This window comes from Canis lupus, chromosome 19 (assembly GCF_011100685.1).
Source record: "Canis lupus familiaris isolate Mischka breed German Shepherd chromosome 19, alternate assembly UU_Cfam_GSD_1.0, whole genome shotgun sequence".
NCBI lineage: Eukaryota > Metazoa > Chordata > Mammalia > Carnivora > Canidae > Canis > Canis lupus.
Genome location: NC_049240.1, coordinates 49,064,799 through 49,077,988, shown reverse-complemented (window position 1 = coordinate 49,077,988; position 13,190 = coordinate 49,064,799).

Sequence of the window (13,190 nt, the reverse complement as noted above, 5' to 3'; positions counted from 1 at the left end):
CAGTAAGAAAGGCTCAACCACACAGTATAGGTTCACCCTTTCCTGGGTAGGAGGAGCTGCCTGGGAGGAAGACAATTGGGAGGGCTGCCTCCTGGGCAGGAGGGAGCAGGGTGTTTAGCTGGAGTGGGTGAAAGGACTAGATCCAGATTCAAAAGAGAAAATGGCAAGAACTCTGGGTCAAGAGTGGGGAAGCTCGGAGGAAAGACGAGAGGAAGGTACAGGGGGATGCGAATATGTCCATTCAGCCCAGAAAGCATGCTCAATATTGCATGTGGCGCTGATACTGCACGCTGCGTCGCCTTTCTTTCCAGATTCATACTCCTATATGACGGTGCACCGATGCCCAATGCCTCTACCATTGTGGAATTTTGCGCTGCGCCTCATGGGTCTAGGAGAGTCCTGGCTTACTGGTAAGAAGGAAACAGCATTTTCAGATGAGGAGGAATTTAGGCACGGAGAAGTCAATTAACTGATTGAGGATCACACGAGTAAATTACTAATGAGATTTGCATTAGGACCAATGTCCCAACTCGTCATCTTGCATCATCTCTGGAACTGTTGCACTGGACGTGACAGAGGGGACAGTTGGATAGTCTTCCATCTTCGAGCCCACCTTCCCTGGGAGGTTAAAAATCCTGAGCTAGCATCACATCCACCCACCTCAGCTTCATCCTGATGCCTTTCAGGATGAGTGGTAGTGCCTATCAAGAATACTAAACAGATGGTTTTGCTGAGCATGAAACCCTGGGCTCCTCCGCGATGCCCTGAAATGTCAGTTACTGTTTTGATTGCTTTTCTTATTTTTCTATACAGACACTTGTTGACAGGAAACTCTGTGGCCACCATTCATTGCATTTAAGTAATCAAACAACCACAAACTGTCACTGTCACTTTCATTTCCTGTCATCATTCATTTTCTGTAGCTGCTTCCAGTTTATCATCGAAGCTGGATGTCCCCTGTGTCTGTGTATCAGGGAGGAAAGAGTGTAGGTGTGTGCAGGTGCTGGAAAAAGACACGAGAAGGAAGCAGTGACTACTTGCAACCCAGCTTCTGGCTTTCAGTGTATGTCATTCACCTGTGGTTTTAGAAACATTATTTTGTTTGTTTGTTGCTAGGATCAAACGGAAATCCTAGCCTTATTACTGCTGGATTTTCTTAATCCTCCCACAGTAGTTAAAGACTCTGTCTAGCTTCACTTTTTTTTGTGGTAGCTTGCGCAGTAGGGACGCAAGGCAGGCTTACCTGCCTCCATCAGCAGCAACAGGAGGAAGCTTCGTGATGCTAAGAACTGGATTCGGTTGTCCTTCACAAGGACCTTTCTCCCAGCTGTTTCTATATGAATGTGCGTCTCTATAGCTTGGAAGACTACCAGGAAACAGGTGTTTTTCTATTAATAGCCAGGATGTATCAAAGGAAGGAGAAGGTACCGCGGTATGTGAAAATCAGGTGGTCCACGGTTGAATACTTTGTACACAATAACTAATCACTCAGGGCTTATATCTATTTATAATAAAGTCTATAATTATAAGCCAGGTGGCTGTGGTTAGGAGACTGGGGGGGGGTGGGGTGGTTAAACAGGTTACTTGACTCACCATCACAGCTTTAGAAGAGACAGGGACACCTGGGCGGTGGATGGAACGGCATGTGCCCGCCCATCAACAGCACACATGTGCTCTGCCCAAGCCTCTGTCTGCGATGTCTTCTAACTCTGCACATGCAAAAGTCAGCACCTACAAAGCTCCTTCTCCACTGGCAAATATGACAGCCAGAAAACCTTACATGAGATGCCGTGGGCTCTGACCCAGAAGTTTCCTGATGAATCTTATGTTGACTTGATTGATACAGATCAAGGGTTGCTAATATAGGATTTTGAAATCTAGAATGTTACCCAACCAGTTGACTCTATGGCTACAGATTCTTCATTTTTTTCCCTTACCATTTAATTCAGAATCCATGAGGGATGGTTTGAATCTTGGGACCTTGGCAATGGTATATTGTGAAAGTGAAGCTGTCAGTAATTTGCCAAAGGTTTATGGAGTATCTCTTGTGACTGTGTTAGGGACTGTGAGGGGGTAGAAAGAAGTGTGTGTGGGAGGTGGGACCTGTACTTCTTCTCAACAGGAGAAATAAGAGATAATTAAAAAAAAAAGAGTTAAAATAACTGTTGATATTACATATTCTATCCCTGGTGCAGACGATATTTGCTAAACCTAGTAAGACATGGGGAAATACTATGCAAAAAGCCTCAGGAAGAAGGTAGGACTAGAAGCACGGATAGGAATTGTGGGAGTTAAAAGAACAAGTGAAGGGCATTTGGATATGTTGACCATTTTAGATTTCTATTTCTGCAGGACAAACCACCACAAACCCAGCGGTTTAAAATTCCTACTTATTATCTCCCACTTCTGTAGGTCCAGCGTCAAGCATGGTTTGACTGGGGTCGCTGGGCCACATCCCCCAAGGCTGCAAACAAGGTGTTATCCTGGTGGCATTAATATCTGTAGCTCAGGGTCTTCTTCCAAATTCATGGGGCTGCTGGCGGAATTCGGTTTCTGGAAGCGTGAAATGCCATTGAGGTCACCAAATTCTTGCAAGCTGTTGTCTAGGGGCCACCCTACCCCCCAGAAGCCCCTCTCTGTCCTTGCCACGTGGCCCCTCCATGGGCTTTCTCACAACCTGCCATCTGCCTTCTTCAAGGCCACCAGGAGAATGTTTGCTGCTTTCAAACCTTCTTCTTCAGGAAGGGCCTAGCCTCTCTCGTAAAGGCTCACCCGGCTAAATCAGACCCACCCAAGTCAATCTCCCCTTTAATGTGGCGGATTAGTCAATCTGACTAGTACCAGGAGTGGAATCCTGTCATATTCACAAGTCCTGCCCCGGTCGGTGGGATGAGATCACACGGCGGGTGTACACAGAAGTCAAAACGTATGCACCTGTCTTAGAATTACCCACCACGGTGATGGAGACAACGTGTCATGAGGTGATTTTACAGGGTGTGTTTAGGACATAGTTATTAGGGACGCCTGGGTGGCTCAGCGGTGGAGCATCTGCCTTTGGCTCAGGTCCTGACTCTGGGTCCTGGGATCGAGTCCCACATCGGGCTCCCTGCATGGAGCCTGCTTCCCCTCTGCCTGTGTCTCTGCCTCCCTCTCTCTCTCTCTCTCTCTCTCTCTCTCTGTGTGTGTCTCTCATGAATAAGCAAAATCTTAAAAAAAAAAAGAACATAATTATTAGATCAATCCAACTGTAAAAGTCAATTGTGAAATAATTTTAGAATTTCAGGTTTACAAAAAGAAAAGAAAAGAAGAACACATTGGGGACAATTGATGCATCAGGTCCATATGGTCCATACAACCGTTTTGAAGGGTTCTACGTTCTTGAGGCAGCATTTGAAGTGAGGCAGTGCGGGGAGCTACCACCTACTGGGCTTAATAATCTGGAGTCACGTTGTCGGCTCTGACTTTTTAAAGTCGCTGTTAATGACTTAGAGCAGGGTTGGGAAATTGGGGCCCGAGGCCTACTTTTGTACAGGCATCTAGCTGACAATCGTTTGTTCCACTGGTGAAGGGTTGGGAAAAATAAAGAAAAAGGAAAGAAATCGAAGAAGGAGAAGATAAAGAAGAAAGGTGTGGGAAGGAAGCAGAGGATGTGGAGGATGAGGAGAAGGAGGGGGAGAAGGAAGAAGAGGGTGTAATACAAGGCCCTCAAAGCCTAAGTAGAGGGCTGTCTCCTGAGTCTGACTCTCAGGCATGGAAACCACAGGCAATCGTCAAGTTGGAAATCTGAGAACACAGGGGCTAAAGAGATCGCAGCAAAGTTTATATTGATACGTTGAGGAATCCCGTGTCCCACCTCAAACTAAAGTACCCAGAAGGGTTCCCAGAGAGAGTGGGGGCAGGGAGGAGAAAATAATAATAATAATAATAATAATAATAATAATAATAATAATTAATAATAATAATTCTCACTTTCCTTCGATGTGTAATTGCCCAAGTGCCAGACTGGAGCTCAGTGTGTCATTCAGTCACTTTTTATTTTTTTTAATTTTTAATTTTCTGACAAATGGCCTAGCAATCACCCTTCTCTTCCTCCTTGCCACCCACAGATGGACTAAGCAGCTGGATTAAGAACTACATTAGGATCAAGATACTTTCTTTTTTGTTTCTATTATACCCCATAAGAAACTGCTTGGCACTGTTCGTGGTCCTTGGGTAGTCATTCATATCTCTAGGGGGAGAGATCTGCTTAAAGGTAATTCAGTAGGTGTGATGTTATACTAGAATGTGTATAATACCTCCCTCACTGAGCTCTCTAGAATCTTGGCAGTGGCCTGACATTATTCATCCTTGGTTTTGGCATCCCAATAAAATTGAGGCAGATATGGAACTGACCAGAAGGTTTGGTCTACTTTTATGATGTGTTGAGAATCAGATTCACCCACCTTTTATTCCTTCTGTAAATATGTATTGAGTTCTTTATATGTTCAAGGTATACTATTTTAGGTGCTGGTGATACAGTGCAAACAAGACAGACATATAACTTATCCCCGCAGAATTTATATTTTGCTTGAGTGGGATGAAAAATCCCCAAGGAAGCATGAATAAACAAGACAATTGCAGATGGAATGATGCTATAAAATGTGATCATATGATAAAGACTATGTTGGGTTGGGGAGGGTACTACATTACTTTGGAGGGTAAGAAAGTCCTCCATATGAATGCATACCCATCCTAAGGAAATGAAAAAGTAAAAATCCAAGATGATAGGCAACCCAATCAAGGAGTAAAGAAGTAGTGCTGAGAGCAGTCTCGGGAAACCCCTGCTTCCACAAGAGTCAATCCCCAGAGTCTAGCAAATACCTGAAAATCCACTTTTAAAAAGATCCTTTTTTTTCCCTAGTTGTTAATTTATTAACATTCAAATGCTTTTGAGAAGAGAACTATATTAAATTTATGCTCTTAAAAAAAAGAGAAAGAAAAAATAAATCTATCCTCTTAATTGTAGTCTAAATTGGCTTAACATTTTTTCTGTGAACAGCCATTTTTTTTAATTTTTGGCGATCATTTTTTTATTCATCAAGGTATAATTTACATGTATAAAATATTACATATCTTTAGTGTATAATTGGCTGAGTTCTAACAAATGCACACCATGTTGCTATTACCCAAACCAAGATATAGAACATTTACGTCATTTCAGAATATTGCTCTATGTTCTTTACAGTTACTTTTCTTGTATCTTCAGGGACAACCACTGTTCTGATTCAGATCACCTTACATTAGTTTTGCCTGTTCTTGAACTATAGATATAAATTGAACCGTAGGGATGCCTGGGTGGCTCAGCGGTTGAGCCTCTGCCTTCAGCTCAAGGCATGATCCCGGAGTTCCGGAATCAAGTCCCACATCGGGCTCCCGGCATGGGGCCTGCTTCTCCCTCTGCTTAAGTCTTTGCCTCTCTCTCTGTGTCTCTCATGAATAAATAAATAAAATCTTAAAAAATAAAAATAAATTGAATCATAGAGTGCATACATTCTAATGTCTGTCTTCTTTAGCAGCACATTTTTGAAGTTTGATAATATTGTTGCATGTATAGGTAGTTTATTTTCATTTTTGTTTTGTTTTGTTTTTAATACTCAGATAGCATTTGATGCACGAAGAGAAATCCCAGAGATTGTAAAGGAGAAATGTGAAAACAAGTAAGCACAATGGTCATCAAAATGGGCTCTCCAGACCAGTTGAATCAGCATTAGCATCAATGGGAATTAGTTAGAAATATACATTCTTTGGTTCCACTTCAGACCTATTAAATTAAAACCTCTGGGTATTAGTCCCAACAATCTGTCTTTTAATAAGCCCTCCAGGTGATTCTGAAGCACATCTTATTTTGAGAATCAATGAGTAAAAGAAGGCATAGAGAAGGAATAAAATCTGCTTAAAAGGATCTGGGAGCTGTGGAAAACAAAATGCATTTGTTTTGCTTTTCTGTTTTACCTAGAACACCTGAGGTTCCAAGAAAGGGAGATCAGGATTCGTAGAAATGACCTTTGTAAATACTTTTCCTTATTAATCCATACCTTTGCTTCAAGTGGTTCAGCAACCAGTTATGATTTAGACTCTGAGTTACCTTTCCATAGTTCGAATAAATCATTCAAGATATGTGGTAGACTTCTAATTAACAATAGCATCCGATGACGAGTGCTAATCTAGTTCTCACACACAAAGGAAAACTCCAAACTGCGAAAATGAATAAACCAACTCACCTGGACTTTGAAAATATTTTATATTTCTTACAAATTAACACAAATAAAAAGGAAACCCTGTAATGTAAGACTTTTAAAAATCATTTAATGATACAGGAATGTCTCTGCAGGAAATTCATTTTGCAAGTCTGTATCAAAAAAAAAAGAAAGAAAAGAAGAGAAGAAGAAGAAGAAGAAGAAGAAGAAGAAGAAGAAGGAAGAGGAGGAGGAGGAAGAGAAGGAGGAGAAGGAGAAGGAGAAGGAGAAAGAAGGAGAAGGAGAAGGAGGAGAAGGAGGAGAAGGAGGAGAAGGAGGAGAAGGAGGAGAAGGAGAAGGAGAAGGAGAAGGAGAAGAAGGAGAAGGAGAAGGAGAATTAACCACAGGGGAAAGCTTTATAAGAATACTCATCATTGGCTTGAAATTAGAGGAAAAAGTCAGCAATCTTCATGAGGGTTTGAAAGAAAACATCACTCAGTTCAAATCAGAATCAAACCCAAATGCGAGCGTAGACATTAGTGCTATAAACATTCGGGTGCTGTCCCTTCAGATAATTACATTTGTACCTTTGGAGTAAATACTTATGGAAAGAGCCCAGATGTCTGCCAACAGATGAATGGATAAAGAAATCATGGTTTATATACAATAGAATACTACTCAGCCATCAAAAAAAAAATGAAACCTTACCATCTATAACAATGTGGATGGAACTAGTGGGTATTATGCTAAGCATAATAAGTCAATTAGAGAAAGACAATTATCATACGATCTCACTCATGTGGAGTTTAAGACACAAAACAGGATCATAGGGGAAGAGAGAGAAAAATAAGACAAGGTGAAATCAGAGAGGGAGACAAACCATTAGAGACTCTTAGTCATAGGAAACAAACTGAAGGTCACTGGACAGGAGTGGGGGGGTGGGGTAACTCAGTAAAGGACATTGAGGAGGGCATGCGATGTAATGAGAGCATATAAGACTGATGAATCACTGGTCTCTACCTCTGAAATCAACAATATATTATATGTTAATTAACTGAAACTGAAAAAAAAAAAGTGTAAGGAAGTTCCAGCAGGACTTAGGTTTCTGTGACAAAGCCTCCTCAATCTACAGATCGTGTCTGTACTCGAGGGGGACCTTGACTAAAGTTATCTGACACCTTAGTCGGTATTTAACCAAATTTAATTATTGGTTAAATAATTGTTTGGGTTAGTTTTATCTCCAGATAGTCCCAAAAATAAAGACACTGTAGCAGTGACAGCATAGTGCCTTAATCAGGAAAGATTAAAAAAAAAATACATACACACATACATACATAAATGGGTATGTACAACATCCATTTTCTACTTAAGGGGCATGGCTTTCTAAAACACAACTATTATACCCTTGAGGCCACCCAAAGTAAAAAGACCAGACAATAAAGCAGAACTGAAAGGGAACAGGGGTGATAAATGAACTTTCAAAAGACTCATTTAATTCTCATCATCAACCTTGAGCTACCAATTCTACCCTGGTCATAAAAGTCATTTTTCCTTTAAATGGAAACATAGAATAAGCGAATCTATTGACTGGTTTTACACTGTATGTCACTCAAGAACATGTCACATAAAGCTTTTTCTAGAAGACATTTTCTGAGTCCCTTAAAAATCCGTTCATCAAGCTGAACTGAGGACATGAAAAGCAGATGATCAATTTGAAACTACTGGAGGTCAACACTGGGAGTTTGAATAGGGAAGCTTTAGTTAAGGAGTGGGAGTCACAGATATGTCCAACATGTGGAGATATTGATGGTCATCAAACCAAAGGATAGTTCGATGTTCATGTGGGCTAAAAGCAATATCCTGTCTGTACCTTTTGCAGATACTAATTGCAAAATAGATAGATGATAGATAGATATTAGAAAGATAGATAATAGATAGATAGATGATAGGTAGGTAAACAAGGAGAACGCAGAAAATGAGTTTGCTCTAAGGCAAACCCCTAAATCTTCAAAAGGTCCATTTTCCCAAAAGACCTAAAATACACATGTGAAATGCTCTCTTTCTAGGTGTTCTGAATGGGCTATCATTTTACTACTCAGTGTTACATGGACAATCAGTATCACCTGGAAGCTTGCTTGAATCCCAGAATCTCAAGCCCCACCCCAGAACAAATGAGACAAATATGCATTTTAACAAGATAGTCATTGACTTGTATATACTTAAAGTTGGAGGGGCACTACGCTGCAGGATTTTAGGTTATTAGTTTCTCTCCGGGCTATTGTTTTCTCACATTTACCTGATTATTATATTTAATCTAGGAACATATTGAAACTCTATCAAACTGCTCAGAATAACTGAATCATAATCTCTCTCTATATTTTTTTTTAACTGTCCTGGTTTCTTATAACCCAAGTACGTTTGGGAAAGGATTGCTTTTGGCAATCTGGAAGATCTGATTCCACATGTTTGTGTCTAAAACAGAGAGAGCTGACATGCAATTTAGTCTTATTTTTGTTTTCATTTATGTAAATATGAAGTATGTTTGGCTGTGGCAAAAGAAGTAAGTGGCAAGAATAAGGGACTAGGAAGAAATAAGGAAGTGACAAGCTTGTTAAGATGGGCAGTGAGAGGCATGAGACAGATTGTGTCTGTATGTGTACTCGGGTGCGTGCTTTCCCTATATAAAAACATCTGGTCACACCAGTGAACCACATCCATCTCCAGATGACTATGTACCTTCCAAGGTGTTTCAAACAAAGAAGGTTAGGATAGGTTTCCCATTTTCAATCAATTGTATCGCCCTTATAAACACACAGCCTACTTTTTTTTTTTTTTTTTTTTTGTCTGAGTATCTCTCTTAGGTTAGGTTCTAAGGAAAAATAGATTCTAAGATTTGTGTGCAAATGTTCATTGGGGATACTCTCAGGATCGGTTCTGTGGAGAGGGGGATGTAAAGGATATAGGACTGGGACAGGGATGCTACGAAGTTGATGTAATCACAACAAAAGCCGTCCCAGAAGAGGGACTCAGCTGAGAGCTGTCAGCTACCAACAGTTTGCAGCTGGAGGAATAAATGCCTAGTCCTGAAGGGAACCTGGACAGCGCCTCACAGCACTGATTACAACACAGTCCACTACCATGGTAAATACATTTTCCGTTTTTAAAGCTCTAAAAAGCTAGAGAAGAAACCTTCTGTCTGCCTTTATCTCAGAATCTTACATAGAGTCGGTACAGTTTTGTTTGTATTCTCTGGTTTCTTCTGCGGGTTGGCAGCTTTTAAATAAATCCTTCCCCATATTGATTGTCTGAGGAACTACAAAGTATAGAACTTACTTTTGTTTTTTTTGAAATCTGCTTTACTAACAGATGAAGATTTTGTTTTATGTTGTCTGAAAAAAATCCTCAAAGGTGTCAAAAATTAACTAGGCCATTACCTAAAGTCCATGTCATTTTCCTGAACTTAATTTTTCATAAGATTACATGATTCATGCCATAATTTTCTGAAGGTGCTCACATTCCTGATTGGATTATTAATTTGTGTTTATTATAGAGACTATGGTATAATGTTTTATCTTAATTAGTATTTTTATGTGTATGACTTTAAATATGTATATAGCTAGTTTTTATGCTGTTTTCCTTTCCAACATAACTAAGGTTAAGTGTTTTCTTTCAACAAAGGGAATTTATATTCAAATTAAAAGTAATTACAGATGCTTTATCAAAAATAAAGCAACTGGCAGTTGTGTGAATAGACATCTTCTCCATAGTAATAAAATGCAAACTGAGCTACCTCTGAGTTTATGGTTTTGATGATGTTTCTTCTGGAGAAAAAAACAAATAATAAGTTTTATGTATAGAATATATTTGCCAACAGGGAAACATCTATCTTTGATTCTTAGTGGCATCTTTCTTTTTCTCAGGAGAGAAAGTTGACTGGCCTTCACAGTCAATTCTAGAAAGTAGATTTGAATTATAAAAAGGTTGCAAAAAAATGGATGTAATTTTTTTTACTCACTGTTTTCACAATGAATTGAGCAGTTTTAAAATTATGTACACACCTAACATGTACTAACTACCTTCTTTTCTTGCTAGATACTATGACAAGTGCCATAGCTACAAAAATAAGTAAAACAGAGTTCTGGTCCAGCAGGGGTTCAAATTCTAGTGGACAAATTGTGTTGAGGTTCAATGATTAAGAAAATCAACAGAATTGAACAAATGTTCCATTTTCTATTTATTTTTGTTGTCAAAACACAGCTACTACAGCAAATATAACCTCTGAGATATTTGTTTCAAAGAACAGATGAACAGTTCTTTAGACATCAAAATATTCAACAGAAATATAAAGTTGTAAATCCACATTTAATTGTTTTAATAGGAAAGAAAACAACTTATTTAAATTGTTAAAAAACAATTTATTTTTTTTATTTTTTATTTTTTTAAAGTAAATATGAACATTCTTTATATTCTGGTCCTGACTCTGTATTCAAAGTGTTAGGAATCTGAAAACAAACTAAGGAATAGGAACCCTGATCTCACACTGATATCAGAGTTTAATAATGCCTGTATTCCAAAGTTCTTAAGTGCAAAACCTTCCATTCAAAGCAACTCTAGTCAAATGAAGCTTCACACCACTGGCAGAGGAAGGACATACAAAAGTCTACATAGTGTAGTGTCTGAATTCAATTTGTTCTCAGAGACTTAATTTTCTTATTGGAAAAATGAGAGGGCCATTCATTTATTTATTCAAAAATATTTATTGTATTTGTGCAGGTGAAAAGGTTATATATTGAAGATACCATTCTAAACAAAAGTAACACATTGCCTATTCTCAAAAAGCTTGTAGATTTGTGGAAACTAACAAAAAGAAAATGGGAAATAGCAATGTGGTATATAAGTACTACTCTGAGTGATAACCAGTATATTGAGGATTGTGTGTGATGGCTTTGTAACCTAGATGTTACAGTCTAAGGAACGTTTCCTGGGAGAAATGACATTTAGTTGGAGGTCAGAGAGGTGAGCAAAATTGCTATGGGTGGATAGCGAGGTGGGTAGGGAGAACAGGATTATAAATGTTATATATAGGAAGGAAAATATGTGTAAAGTTTTGGTCACCATGACTGGAACCAACAAAGCTTGGGGCTGGTGGTGGCAGCTGGGTAATAGCTTCAAGGATGAAGCTGGAGACTTGAGCAGGACTTTGAAAGGAAAAGTCATTGATGGAAGTTTTTCTGGTAGAGGGAATGACATGATCATGTTTAAATTTTAGAAATATAGCTCAGCAATGTAGGGAACAGCTTGTAGCTACTATGTAAGAAAAAGATAATTCCTTTCTAAACAGGGGATGGGAAATTCAGACTTAAAAGATAGTTCAAATGTACAACAAGACTAGTCAATGTTCAGATATGGAAGATGCGAGAAAGAATGGAGTCATAATGATCCCTGAGTTTCTTACTTTAGCAATTGAATGGATAGTCTTGCTATTTACTTAGGAAAAGAGGAGAGTAAGGACATTTAGCAGTCAAGATAATGCATACTCTTTTGGACAAGTTGTTTTGGATATATCTGTGGATATGGATTATAGGTCTAGATCTAGATGAAAAATATCTGGCATGGAAATACAAATTTTGAAATTATAAACTCACAAGAGGTCACCCGGGAAGAGTATGTATTGTGATATAGGTACTCCTGCCTATAGAAAGGCGTGAAATGAGAGCAAATTGCAGGAGCAAGGAGAATAAAGAAGAGGTAACAAACTGAACTTGAAAGTAGTCAGAGAGGTAGATGAAGATGTGAGAACATATAGTAGCCAAAGGAACAGAACATTTCAGACAAAGGAAATGGTTAACAAAGTCAAGGGTTACAAAGAAATCAAGTTAAATAAGGCATAAAAGATTCCCAATGACTGTAGTAAGAGGAGGATCTGCAGTTGCCCGAGGACAATTGGTTTCCCTGGGGGTGGGAAATGGGGAGCTGGACTGTCAAGGGTTGTGGCAGGAATGGGAGGATAAGACAGTGGAAGCAGTGCACCTAACAATGTTTTCAAGATATTCAGGAAAGCTGAGAATCAAAGCTGCAGCAATCGTCCGATGTAGGAAATGTTTAACTGCAGCTACTACCTGGAGGAACACAGTGAAGGAGCTGGTGGGGATGAAAGGGCAGCAGAGAGGAAAACTGACAGAGCAAGTGGCGGCAGTTTCCATCTGGTCACTTCTGCATTTGCTGTGGATTGAGGAGGTAATTTTTTTTCTGCTGAGAATGAGATTAGGCTTCTTGGTAAAAAAAAAAAAATTGAGAAGAGGGGAATAGGCTTCAAACATTTGTGGAAAATAAGGGAGTGTAGGTACAGAATTATTGGATTTCTGAGTAGAATGCAAGACCAGTTGAGGTGAGAAATCATGGGATTAGAGCTTGATCAGAAACATGAGGGTAGACACGGTATGGGCCGACAGAGGAATTGGTCCATGGTAAACATTTTGTCCGGAGCAGTCAGAAAAATATCGACAATTCTCAAAGATGAGAATATTAACAAGGATGAAGTTAATGGGGTCTGCCCGTTTAAGCTAGGTGTGTAAGCAACTGTTCTGAATTTATTAATTGCCTTGTAACAAACCATCCCCAAAATGAGGGGCATTACAACAACAATAATCATTTATTTTGTTGAAAAAATCAGCAGTTTGGAAGATCTCATCACTGTTCCATGGGTCATTATCTGGGGGGGCTCCACTGGAGATAAAGAATCCACGTATAAGATGCTTTACAACCAAGTTATTGAGGGGGGAGTAGTGCTATAGCTGTGATCTGGGACCTCAGCTGGCCTGACAACTAGTGGCCTCATTTCTCTCTGACAAATGTTTTGGACATTTCAGAACCCTGAGTAGGGCAAAAAATTTAGCCTGGAGTATAGAAATAACAAATGAACAGGATTATAAGTGTTATATATAGGAGGGAAAATATGTGTAAAGTTTCAGTCAC